The 13785-nt window shown below is 40.5% G+C and overlaps 1 protein-coding gene across 5 annotated transcripts in view; it reads right to left on the bottom strand.

Annotated features, from left to right (window-relative positions):
* Positions 1-13785, bottom strand: part of LOC106088992 (uncharacterized) — a 604691-nt gene that overhangs the window by 415920 nt on the left and 174986 nt on the right. The window lies entirely within an intron of this gene.

The following is a 13785-nucleotide window of genomic DNA, read 5'->3' as shown; positions in this document are numbered from 1 at the left end:
GTTATTGTAAGTCTTAAAAGAACACCACATGCAAAATTTCAGCCAAATCGGACAAAAATTGCGGCTTCCAGCGGCTCAAGAAGTCAAATCGGAAGATCGATTTATATGGAAGCTGTTGGGACCGTACCTGGCACAGTTGTTGGAAGTCTTAACTGAACATCACATGCAAAATTTCAGCCAAATCGGACAAAAATTGCGCCTTCCAGCGGCTCAAGAAGTCAAATCGGGAGATCGGTTTATATGGAAGCTGTTAGAACCGTACCTAGCACAGTTGTTAGAAATCTTAGCAGAACACCACATGCAAAATTTCAGCCAAATCAGACAAAAATTTCGGCTTCCAGGGGCTCAAGAAGTCAAATCGGGAGATCGGTTTATATGGGATCTATATCAGGATATATACTGATTCGGTTTATACTTAGCACAGTTGTTGGAAGTGTTAACAGAACACTACATGCCGAATTTCAGCCAAATCGGACAAAAATTGGGGCTTCTAGCGGCTCAAGAAGTCAAATCGGGAGATCGGTTTATATGGAAGCTGTTAGAACCGTACCTGGCACAGTTGCTGGAAGTCTTAACTGAACATCATATGCAAAATTTCAGCCAAATAGGAAAAAAATTTCGGCTTCCAGGGGCTCAAGAAGTCAAAACCGGAGATCGGTTTATATGGGATCTATATCAGGTAATAGACCTATTCGGACCGTACTTGACACAGTTGTTAGAAGTCTTAACAGAACACCACATGCAAAATTTCAGCCAAATCGGACAAAAATTGCGCCTTCCAGCGGCTCAAGAAGTCAAATCGGGAGATCGGTTAATATGGGAACTATATTAGGTTATAGACCTATTCGGACCATACTTGACACAGTTGTTAGAAATCTTAGCAGAACACCACATGCAAAATTTCAGCCAAATCGGACAAAAATTGCGGCTTCCAGCGGCTCAAGAAGTCAAATCGGAAGATCGATTTATATGGAAGCTGTTGGGACCGTACCTAGCACAGTTGTTGGAAGTCTTAACTGAACATCACATGCAAAATTTCAGCCAAATCAGACAAAAATTTCGGCTTCCAGGCGCTCAAGAAGTCAAATCGGGAGATCGGTTAATATGGGATCTATATCAGGTTATAGACCTATTGGAACCATACTTGACACAGTTGTTAGAAATCTTAGCAGAACACCACATGCAAAATTTCAGCCAAATCAGACAAAAATTTCGGCTTCCAGGAGCTCAAGAAGTCAAATCGGGAGATCGGTTAATATGGGATTTATATCAGGTTATAGACCTATTGGAACCATACTTGACACAGTTGTTAGAAATCTTAGCAGAACACCACATGCAAAATTTCAGCCAAATCGGACAAAAGTTGCGGCTTCCAGCGGCTCAAGAAGTCAAATCGGGAGATCGGTTTAAATGGAAGCTGTTAGGACCGTACCTAGCACAGTTGTTGGAAGTCTTAACTGAACACCACATGCAAAATTTCAGCCAAATCAGACAAAAATTTCGGCTTCCAGCGGCTCAAGAAATCAAATCGGGAGATCGGTTAATATGGGATCTATATCAGGTTATAGACCTATTCGGATCATACTTGACACAGTTGTTAGAAGTCTTAACAGAACACCACATGCAAAATTTCAGCCAAATCGGACAACAATTGCGGCTTCCAGGGGCTCTAGAAGTCAAATCGGGGGATCGGTTTATATTGGAGCTATATTTTAGTCTGAACCGATATGGCATATTGCAATTCCCGATGACCTACTTCGATATTAAGTATCTGTGCAAAATTTCAAGCGGCTAGCTTTACGCGTTCGACCGCTATCGTAATTTCGACAGCCAGACGGACGGACGGACGGACATGGCTAATTCGACACTGAACGTCGAGACGATCAAGAATATATATACTTCATAGGGTCTTAGACGAATATCTCGAGGTCTTACAAACGGAGTGACTAGATTAGCATACTCTCGGCCTATGGTGGTGGGTATAATAAGTAAAACGCCTTAGTTCGGACGAGGTGGATCTTATATACGACTCACCAGGGATCACAATTAACAAGTTCTATGGAAGTTATTTTAAGATGTGGACCGTACTTGTCATATCCATTAGGTTAGGTAAGAGTGGCAGTCCTTTACAGACTCGCTTATACAATTTTAAGTCCATTGTGATACTTGCAAAATTGGCATTTTTTAGTAAAATGTCCTCAATCCTTGGATGGCGCAAAAAATTTTTGCATGCAATTAGTTACTATTTGAGGCAATGAAAATCTTATATATAAAATTCAATTTGTGTTTGTTTGTTTGTTTGTCGGTTGGTTGGTTTGTTCCGTATAGACTCAAAAACGGCTGAACCGGTTACCTTGAAATTTCTACAGATTGTGTAGGTTGGTCTAGAAGGAAACATTGGTTATATATTTTTTTTCATATAGGGAGGAGGGCGGACCTTTACCCCAAAAGTACTACCCAAAAATAAAAGTGGACCGATCGGAACAATATGGGTTTGTTTTGAAAGGTATTCAAGAGTAGAATGTTGGGTCCAAATACCTGGGGGGCCGCCCAGTCCCAAAACCCCTTAAAATAGGTTTATTTGACGATCATGACAAAATGGGACTCAAATAAAAGGTATTCGGGAGTAGATTACGAATATGGTCGGGAATTAGGAATAAGCTTTATAAGTTATTGATAACGGTAGGGGACGGACCCTCCACCGTTACCCCAAAAACACCACTTAAAATCTAAAGTGGATCAATAAGGACAATATGGGTATCAAATGAAAAGCATGCGGGAGTAGTTAACGAATCTGGCATACAAATTCATGTCGAAGTATAGGGGGTCACCCCACGCCCACAAAAACGCCCAAAATGGGCACATTAGCCAATCACGGATATATGGGTTTCGGTTTGTTTGTTCCGTATAGACTTAAAAACGGCAGATCCGATTTTCAGATATTTGCGCTTATTGTGTAGGTTGGTCTGGAAGGAAACATAGGCTATATAATTTTTCGGTATCGGAAGGGGGACGGACCCTCCCCCTAATGCCAAAAACACAACCCAAAATCAAAAGTGGACTGTTCGGAACAATATACGTATGAAAGGTATTGGAGAGTAGAATACGAATATGGTATTAAGTACCCATCGGGCCGCCCCAACCCGGACGTTAATTTCAATATGGAGCTCAAATAAAACATATTCGAGGGTAGATTTCGAATCTGGCATACAAAATCAGATCGAAGTATAGGGGGTCACGCCAACCCTCAAAAACGCCATTAGACCCATTATGACTACATGTACTTGGCTGAACCGACTTTCTTAAAATTTTCATAGATTGTGTACGCTTCCCTGGAAGGAAACATAATTTTTAGATATCGGGTGGAGGCGGACCTTCCCCCTTACGCCACCCATATCAGAAAGTGGTCCGAGAATATAGTATTAAAATTTGGGTCCAAGTACCCAGCGGGATATATATATATATATATATATATATATATATATATATATATATCGCCCGATTTTAATTTCTGGAGTCACAGCAAGCGCGTTTATAGACCCATCTAGACCCTAAATTTTGCAAAACGCTTTCCTCGACGACTGCCACAGAATCTGAGATGTTTGCTCGAAATCGGTTCAGATTCAGGTATAGCTTCCATATATAAGTTCGTCCGATGTTGAGAAATATTGCAACGAAGTGCTAATTTTTAACCGATTCTCTCGAAATATGGCAGGAAAGATTTTCTTATGATTCTCGCTATATCTGGTGAGTTTTTTTTTTAGAAATCGGCCCAGAGTTAGATATAGCTGTCATATATGTATATCGCCAGATTTTCACCCCTAGAGCCACTGCAAGCGCATTGAATAACGCATTCCTCGACGACTAGCATATTATCTGAGAAGTTTGCTCCAAATCGGTTCAGAGTTAGATATAGCTCTGATATAAATTTTCATTAGATTTTGGGTAATTTGCAATAATGTTGTCATTTGTCAACAGTAGTTATTACAGTTTGAACATATTTGCTCGCCTTGGTCCATTAAAATTGGTTCAGAATTGGATATAGCTCCCACATTGTACTTATAGGGTAGGTGTAGGTTATCAAACATTCGGCACCGCCCGACTTTTGCCCTGCCTTACTGGTTTTTGCAATAAATGAATACTCATTAACAATGTGCATATTGCTTTAAGGCCGGTGCAATGTTCGTGATTCACAATGAAAATGTAATGTTTTTCACGAGTACCTTTTTGAATACTACGTAAATCTCAATAGTTTTAGTACATTTAATCATAATTAATGATGTCCTACTTCATGAAATTAGAAAGATTTTTCATTCAAAATCAATTATCTAAAAAACAGAAATCATAAAAAAAAAATTTCGTCGCAAAAAGTGAACATAGTACCAGCCTTTAGCGGCCAAACCTTAAGAAATCATTTTAGATTAGGCTAGGCAAACATTTTTTTGCCTGGAGATAGCGCAGGAACGAATACATTGCCTGTTTTTATTTAAAGATGCAAAAATATGAGTTCTCGTGTAATCAAAAATTTTTTAAAATTTTCACAAATCATTGCTGGCAGTCTTTCGCTGCTTTATTTGCCAGCCGAAGAAAGCGGGAGGATGCGTGAGAAAAATTGTTAGAGTTTAGGTATTGGAAGCTGGCAAATTTCTACTGTAGTTTCTTTCCCAGCAGAAAGTTGCTGCATCGAAAAGCTATTTTATGAAAACCAGCTGTTTAATTCAAATAAATGGCAAAAGAGAGAGAGAGGAACGGCTGTTCTTACTCTCCTGCAAATGTCTACTGGAAAACTTGGTGAACATGCCTAAGGTTTAAATTGGCTTAAAGGACCACATAAAATCCAGAAAATTTTTATTATGCCAAAAACATGAGAGTTTAGCAACAAACCTGTAAATCAGTTCTGTATTCTTCTCTTTTGAAACACTTCCCCAATTGCTAACAATGAACGATGATGGTGTGCTGTATTCATAATTTGGGTTTCTTAACATACTCCTTCCCATATTCGTGAGTATTGATTTATTGTTTGTCAATGGATGGCTTGTGGATGTTGGCTTTTTGGGGGTTGTACACAAAGTTTTGTTGAAGCAATTAAACCTGCATGTGGGCCAGGCTTCTTCGATGAACCTTCTTGTTGGATACTCTTTGTTTTATTTATGGCCAAAGTAGTGTTGTGCCAATGTACTAAAGAAGGATAACTGCTTTCTTAGCCACATTGAAGAACACAACTCGTGTCGTATTTTGGCTGCGGTGCTTTTGAGTTATCTTCTGCGTCGCATTGTGCTTGCGACTTAAATACCATTCCATGGTGGGTCAATGGTATTTAAAATGAAATAATAGCTCAAAGCTATGAAGTCTGCTCCATGCACAATGCAGCGCATTCAAATTGTTGTTGTTGTTGTTGCTGTGTGCCAATATCTCGCTACACACACTAGATAGCCAGGCTGATGAGATTTTCCTCCCGATTTTAGTTTTCTTGGGCTGCTTTAATGGCTTTTTGTTGTAGTGTTTTAATTTTTTTTTTCTTGTTTTGGTTTTGTCCCGCTCAAAATCCTTCATGGATTTTCCATTATTTTTGTCTCTTAATAGTTGTGCACCAATAATTTATGAGCTTATGGAAATAAAATAAATTTCTGCCACCAGAAAATTTTAACTCTAACGGTTTTTAGCGGTTAAGGTCAAACTGCAGCTTTTGATCTCTGGCAGACGAAAGAACGCCAACAAATAGTTGTGAAAATAGGAGAGAAACTACAACAACAAAAAGCGACTGCAATTCCAACGTTACCGTGATATCGTATGTTTGTACTTTAATTGTGCTTTTAACAAACAGAAAATATTTTTACTTAAAGATTTGATGGCCAAGATACATAGCCATTGGAATGTCAAGTGATTGGTGGACTTTCACAAGACAAACGACGGCACCAAACTCAGTTTGCAAAAGAGGACCGATAGCTTTGGACATTAGGCGGTACTTTCAAAGTGACATCTTTCGAATCGATTGTATTGCAACAATGTATCCGGCAAAGGGTTGCGATTTCGATAACCACGGAGAATGGAAAGCATCAGGGTTCATGCTTATAAATGTGTCGTTCTTTTGTAGGTGCGAATTTTAACATTCATAAAAGAATTTGGCAATTGTTTGTTAGTACGAGTATTTTGGAAGTTTAGAAACTTTGTACCTCCTTCCTATATCCTATAATGGCCTATATTCCACTATATTTACTATAATGGCCTATTTTAAAAGGTAGCACATCGGACGGTACTTGGGTATATATCGGGTTTTAAAATAATATCACTATAAACTTTTTTGTTAATAAAACAAAAACGGTTGCAGATTTCAATGAAATTCTTTATTTTTGTGAATGTACATTCGATGCCATACATAGTGGCAAAGAGTTCGATTTCTTTTGCATGGCCACCATAGGTAGGCAGGTTTTCAGAAGTCCAGACGCTAAACCCAATTTTCGACGGTTTTCAATCATAAATCGGCTGATACTGCCACAATTTAGCGTTGAATATTCGTACGAAGTTCATCAGTCGTCGCTGGCTTGTTGGCATAGACCATAGACTTGACGTAGTCCCATAGGAAATAGTCTACGTCAATCGCACGGCTAATCGACTGGGATAACACGTTCTCCAAACTTGGTTTCCAATAAATTGATTGTAGCATTCGCTGGGTGGCAACGTCCTGTTGGAACCACATCTCCTTCAAGTCCATATTATCCAATTGGGGCCAAGCATATTCTGTTATCATTGAACGTAAGCGATTTACGTTCACAGTAACGTGTCTGTCTTGATCATCACGGAAGAAGTACGGCCCAATGATGCCGTCGGCCAATAAACTGCACAAGACCGTTATTATACCCACCAACGAAGGATGGGGGTATATTCATTTTGTCATTCCGTTTGCAACATATCGAAATATCCATTTCCGACCCTATAAAGTATATATATTATTGATCAGCGTAAAAATCTAAGACGATCTAGACATGTCCGTCCGTCTGTCCGTTGAAATCATGCTACAGTCTTTAAAAATAGAGATATTGAGCTGAAACTTTGGACAGATTCTTTTTTTTTTTTTTGTTCATAAGCAGGTTAAGTTTCGCGATGGGCTATATTGGACTATATATTGATATAGCTCCCGTATAGACCGATCCTCCGATTTTGGGTCTTAAGCCCATAAAAGCCACATTTATTATCGGATTTTGCTGAAATTTAGGACGGTGAGTTGTGTTAGGCCTTTCGACATCCTTCGTTAATTTGGATCGGTCCACATTTGGATATAGCTCCCATGTAGACCGGTCCTCCGATTTAGGGTCTTAAGCCCATAAAAGCCATATATATTATTCGATTTTGCTAAAATTTGGGACAGTGAGTTGTCTTAGGCCCTTCAACATCTTTCTTCAATTTGGCCTTAATCGGACCAAGTTTGGATATAGCTGCCATATAGACCGATCCCTCGATTTAAAGTTTTGGGCCCATAAAAGGCGCATTTATAATCCGATATCACTGAAATTTGAAACAGTAACTTATGTTAGGCTTTTCGACATCTATGTTGTATATGGTTCAGATCGGTTTTTTTTTTATATATAGCTACTAAAAAGACCAATATCTTGTTATACACAGTTGAACAATGACTTGTACTTATTTGTATTTGGTCCAAATCGGAATATATTTCTTTATAACTGCTATGGGACATCAGGTATGCAATTTTCACCGGGTTTTGATGAAAGGTGATTTACATATATACCCGATGTGGTGGGTATCCAAAGTTCGGCCAGTCCGAACTTAACGCCTTTTTACTTGTTTTTCGGTTGCAATGAAGACTCATGCAATACGTGTCGATTGCTTTCTGACCAATATATTGTTCATATTTTGCTTATTGGCGTAGTCATTTCGCCAGAAATGAGCCTCAACGTTAAATTGGACGTAGCGCTCTTAACGTGTGGGGCACTGACTCCGAATTTCGATTGTAAATTTTAATATCTTCGACTCGTTTTTGGCACGCATATTTTTCGATCATGACATGGCTTACCTTACTTAAGAGAAATGTCGAAAGAGCGGCAAAAATATGACATCGTTTGCCGTCCCTATCGGTCTACATTTGTAGCGTCCCTGATAAACAACCTGTAAATATATACGCCGATCTCCAGATTGCAGATATTATGCGTCCATAAAAGGACCATTTATTGCCCGATTTCATTTAAATTTGAAACTATGAGAAGAATAACACTCTTCGACAACCATGCCTAATATAGTCCACATCGGACCATATTCGGCCTAAACATGCGCAAGTATTATGCGAAGTCACTCAAAATGCATTGTATTAGGCAACTCGAAACCAATAGTGAACATGGTTTAAAATGAAACAGTTCGGTAGAAAAATGCTTTACCATGGTAAGGGTCGTTCTTGCCGTGGCTGTAGGAAGTCATGCACATCCAAAATTTCAGTCAAATCGTACAGCAATTGCGCTCCCAAGGGCTCAAGATGTAAACTTGAGGGTACGATAATCTCGTGGCATACGATAGGTTCTACGCCGGATTCTCTTTTAAAAAATAGATCCCTTGTCTGCTTTAATACTTGAATCATAGATATGTGAGGTTTGCCCCCTATTTGGTGACAGACTATGCGTCTAGTGGGAATCGAAGCCATGACCCCCGCACTGATAATCCGAGCACGCTCCCAACTCGGCTACCGGGGCGAAAAATAATAGGAAAAATCATTAAAGAATTTTGGTTAAGAATGTCTTGAGGAGTTTTCAAACCTTTAAAACAGGATCTGACAGAATATTTCTGGCGTTATTGAAGAGAGAGGCAGACTACCTGGTGCCTCACCTGGCCGCTATATTCACAGCGTCCCTGGAACTTGCATATACTCTGAAAGTCTACTCACAGGTGTTCTATAGTCTCTTCTTCTTTGATTGTCCCTACAGCTACTGCGAAAGTCGTTGCTGGCAACCTTCAGTTTGTCAGCATGTTTTTCGATTAGAAAGTGACCTGTCATGACGGACACAATGACCGAGACCTCTGTTCTAGCCAATGACAGCAAAGCAGTAAACCTCCTCAAACCTAGATTAGGTCACATAGTTTTGGAATGTTCACAGCCCCCTCTTTGTGACAACGTATCATTCGTTGTACTTCGGGCCTGGTCCTGAAACAGCCGGGGCGGTTTTTGTGTTCAGAAATAAGTTCTCCAGGGATTTAATGGCTGCCTGGCTGTCTGAGAAGATATTGGGTTGCCCAAAAAGTAATTGCGGATTTTTCATATAGTCGGCGTTGACAAATTTTTCCACAGCTTGTGACTCTGTAATTGCATTCTTTCTTCTGTCAGTTATCAGCTGTTACTTTTAGCTTGCTTTAGAAAAAAAGTGTAAAAAAAAGTATATTTGATTAAAGTTCATTCTAAGATTTATTAAAAATGCAATTACTTTCTTTTAAAAAATCCGCAATTACTTTTTGGGCAACCCAATATTTATGCCAATCGTCGTAATGACATTATATCTTAGCCATTACACTACTTCCTTAATTGCAAGGATCTCTGCTTGATACACACTGCAGTGGTCGGGTAACCGTTTCGATATGACCAGTTCTAGATCTTTAGAGTACACCCCAAAGCCCACCTGGTCATTTAGTTTGGAACCATCGGTATTGAAGTCAATGTAACTTCTGTTACCAGGGATATCGTACTTCCAATAGGTTCTATCAGGAATAGTGGTACAGTAATTTTTATCAAAAAGCGGTTCAGGTAAGATGTAATCCCCACTACTGTCTGGAACATCGGACATTGTATCAAGAATAGCACAGTGTCCGTAGCCGCCACATGACCAAAGAGAAAGCTCCCTTAACCTCACGGAAGTGGTCGCTGCAATTTGTGTAGCCATTATGTCCAGAGACATAAGATGAAGCATTAAATTCTGTGCATCAGATGGTGCCGTCCTCAGTGCGGCTGTGATGCTCAAACAAACCATCCTTTGGATCCGGTTAAGTATTGAGCAGTACGTGGATTTTTGAAGCGCTGTCCACCAGACTACATCACCATATAGCATTATAGGTCTGACAACTGCAGTATATACCCGATGCATGACACGCGATCTAAATCCCCAAATTTTGCCAATGGCTCTTTTGCAGGTGTATTGGACAAGAGTTTCTTACCCTTTCCAAAATGTTGGGTTTAAAGTTCAATTTCCTGTCCAGCAAAACTCCCAGGTATTTTGCGCTGTCTGTAAATGAAACATTCTCTACACCCAAGGAGGCAGGTTCCACTGTAGACAACTTGTATCTCCTGCTGAAAAGAACTAATTCTGTCTTGCACGGATTTATACCCAAACCACTTTCGGTAGCCCACTTTCCTGAAGTATATATCTTAGAGTGCTGGGAAACTTTAGCCTAACCGCAACTGCCACGTCATCAACATACGATACCACGTTTACGCCTTATTCTTCCAGAGACAATATTATATTATTAATGGCTATTTTCCAAAGTAAAGGAGAGAGTACATCTCCTTGAGGTGTTCCTCTGCTGACCCATCTTTTTAGATCCACAAATCCCAAGCCTGCCGTAATGCATCTTTTGGTAAGTACGTTATTAATAAACTTTCTTATGGTAGAGTTGATGCCTAGAAACTCCAACTCGTTATGACTGACGTTAGTTTCACATTATTGAAGGCACCTTCAATGTCAAGAAATTCTGCCATTGCATATTCCTTGACAGCAAGAGAATGTAGCCGACTAGGACGTGAAGGGCTGTTTCATTGGATTTGCCTTTACTAAAGGGTGATTTTTTTGAGGTTAGGATTTTCATGCATTAGTATTTGACAGATCACGTGGGATTTCAGACATGGTGTCAAAGAGAAAGATGCTCAGTATGCTTTGACATTTCATCATGAATAGACTTACTAACGAGCAACGCTTGCAAATCATTGAATTTTATTACCAAAATCAGTGTTCGGTTCGAAATGTGTTCATTCACCGTAACGTTGCGTCCAACAGCATCTTTGAAAAAATACGGTCCAATGATTCCACCAGCGTACAAACCACACCAAACAGTGCATTTTTCGGGATGCATGGGCAGTTCTTGAACGGCTTCTGGTTGCTCTTCACTCCAAATGCGGCAATTTTGCTTATTTACGTAGCCATTCAACCAGAAATGAGCCTCATCGCTGAACAAAATTTGTCAAAATTTGAACACATTTCGAACCGAACACTGATTTTGGTAATAAAATTCAATGATTTGCAAGCGTTGCTCGTTAGTAAGTCTATTCATGATAAAATGTCAAAGCATACTGAGCATCTTTCTCTTTGACACCATGTCTGAAATCCCACGTGATCTGTCAAATACTAATGCATGAAAATCCTAACCTCAAAAAAATCACCCTATATATGCATGCTGCTGCCGCGACAGGCGATCTCCAGGGATCTTTGCCCTAAGATATGTTTCTATCAACCTCTCATGAGTCTTCAGCATAAAGGATGACAGAATAATAGGACGAAAATCTTTCGTCTTCGTGTGGTAGGGTTTTCCTTCTTTCGGAATGAAAATGACCTTCGTGTCCCTCCATCCCCCAGGTATTTATGACATTGTGATACAAGCAGAGTATATCTTCCTAAGCCAGGGAACAAGTCTATCAGACACAGCTTGTAATTCAACCGGTGTCACATCATCAGGGCCTGGCGACTGAAAGTAGTCGAAACTTCTTATCGCCCAAAGGATTTTCGGCTCAGACACAATTTCCCTAATAGCCTCCGACGAATGCATATCAGTGACAACCTCTTCTGGCGCCACGTTGTCCGTTGAAGAATTTCCCGGGAAATGTGTATCAACGAGTTTCCTCACTAGACATTGTCCATACCTGCTCTGATTTGAGACCTGCTAGGTCTCGAGGACAGAAACTTCCTAAGCCTAGACGCCTCAGATGTATCCTCCACGGAGCTGCAGAATTCTACCCAGGATTTGTTCTTAGCCCTTAGCCCCTGGCACTAGGGCATGCTGACACAAGCGAGTCAATCAGGGCCTTCGTGATCCGCTTGACCACTATGTCTATATCCTCCGTAGTTTCCACTTCCTTTTCTAGTCTAGAAGGGATAGACGTGCAGAATTTATGTCAACATTTATCCCAATCCGCCTTTCTTTTGTTTAGCCGAGGGACCACTAACGATGATCAGAGAAGCTGTGGTCATCTAACACTTCCCAGTCGCATATCTTTCCACTTATATCTTCCGATACAAAGGTAATATCTGGTACTCCTATCTGTTCCTGGAAATAAAGGTCGGTTTATCCCCTTTATTACAAATCGCCAGATTGCAATCCCTTTCATTGACATCCGAATTTCCCCATATCTGGTGATGGCAGCCAGTAATGAGACTTGTTTATTTCAAGGCTGGCTACTACTAAATCTTCAGTGCTATGCGACAGAAGAAGAAAAACATTAAGACTACTCTTTGCAAGAATACACGCTCTGTGTCTCCCATTCCCCGTACCCCTGAAAAGTTTTAATCACGGAATTCTTAGTCCACGAATCGTTCCACAAACCCATGGTTCCTGGATAAGAACCACGTCAAATGCCCCAGCCATCAGGAGGTCCTTAAGTGCCACGGAAGCGGCCTCACAATGATGGAGATATATCTGTGGAAATCGGACCATAGTCAGGATTCAAAACTTCCACCACTGTTGTATTAGCTTCATTTTCTGACTCCATCACGAGTTCACCCTCACAAAATTCGATAGAACTTGTTATGATGAGCTTCCGTACGAATCCAGGGGTAGGTGAAAAAGCTGTGGAACCACTCTTCCTCAGGGTACTAGGCACTTGCGGTGTAGACGATTTATCCTTACATTCTTCACTAACTGCTGCTGTCGGAGTACTTTCTGAGTTCCGTGTTATCCCGTGGCGCGCACATTCATCCTAGTCCAACTTTGTGACCCACCCACACAGTGCATATCGGTCGCGTTTCTATTTTCCTTCTTGACTAAATCTAGTGCTACAGCTGACCAGATCTCACCAATATTTTTTAGCGCACAACGATACATCTCAATTGAGCGTTGATCGCCGAAGGCATAGTCACAAACTGGACGAGACCAAGGAAATTCCGAAGGACATCAGAGTATACTGATGACAGCCCATTGACTATCCCACTCCAGTTATTCCTTGGTGTGCAGCTCTGGTCTTCCCCCTTGGGGACAACTGCTATTACCAAACTGTCCCTAGCGACATTAGCAAAGGTTCTTGGACCGATTTTACTATTGTTCGCCATAGTTTTTTTTAGGCATGAGATGCCCTCCAGGTGAACGCAGCCTTTTGGCTGACTGCGGTGCTGTTTCCGAATCTAGACGTGTAGCTTTTTGTGCAGCCTGTGCGACGAATTCCCGAGTCCAATTTAGGGAGTTTCTCTCCCTATTAGTGAGAGTCTAAGGATCATTCGCACCAAACCTCTCAATAATCTTGAGAGCGATGCGTGTTATATTATTGCAACCTCTTGAAGAGCTTGTTGGTTTGCCGGGGAAGGCCGATGGCCTAGGTAAATTATAGGCATGTGAAGAAAGAATAAAGTGTGATTTTTTTGAGGTTAGGATTTTCATGCATTAGTATTTGACAGATCACGTGGGATTTCAGACATGGTGTCAAAGAGAAAGATGCTCAGTATGCTTTGACATTTTATCATGAATAGACTTACTAACGAGCAACGCTTGCAAATCATTGAATTTTATTACCAAAATCAGTGTTCGGTTCGAAATGTGTTCAAATTTTGACAAATTTTGTTCAGCGATGAGGCTCATTTCTGGTTGAATGGCTAC

This window comes from Stomoxys calcitrans, chromosome 5 (genome assembly GCF_963082655.1).
Source record: "Stomoxys calcitrans chromosome 5, idStoCalc2.1, whole genome shotgun sequence".
Taxonomy (NCBI): Eukaryota; Metazoa; Arthropoda; class Insecta; order Diptera; family Muscidae; genus Stomoxys; species Stomoxys calcitrans.
Note: the sequence above shows the minus strand (reverse complement) of the source record. Positions and strands in the feature narration are given on the sequence as shown.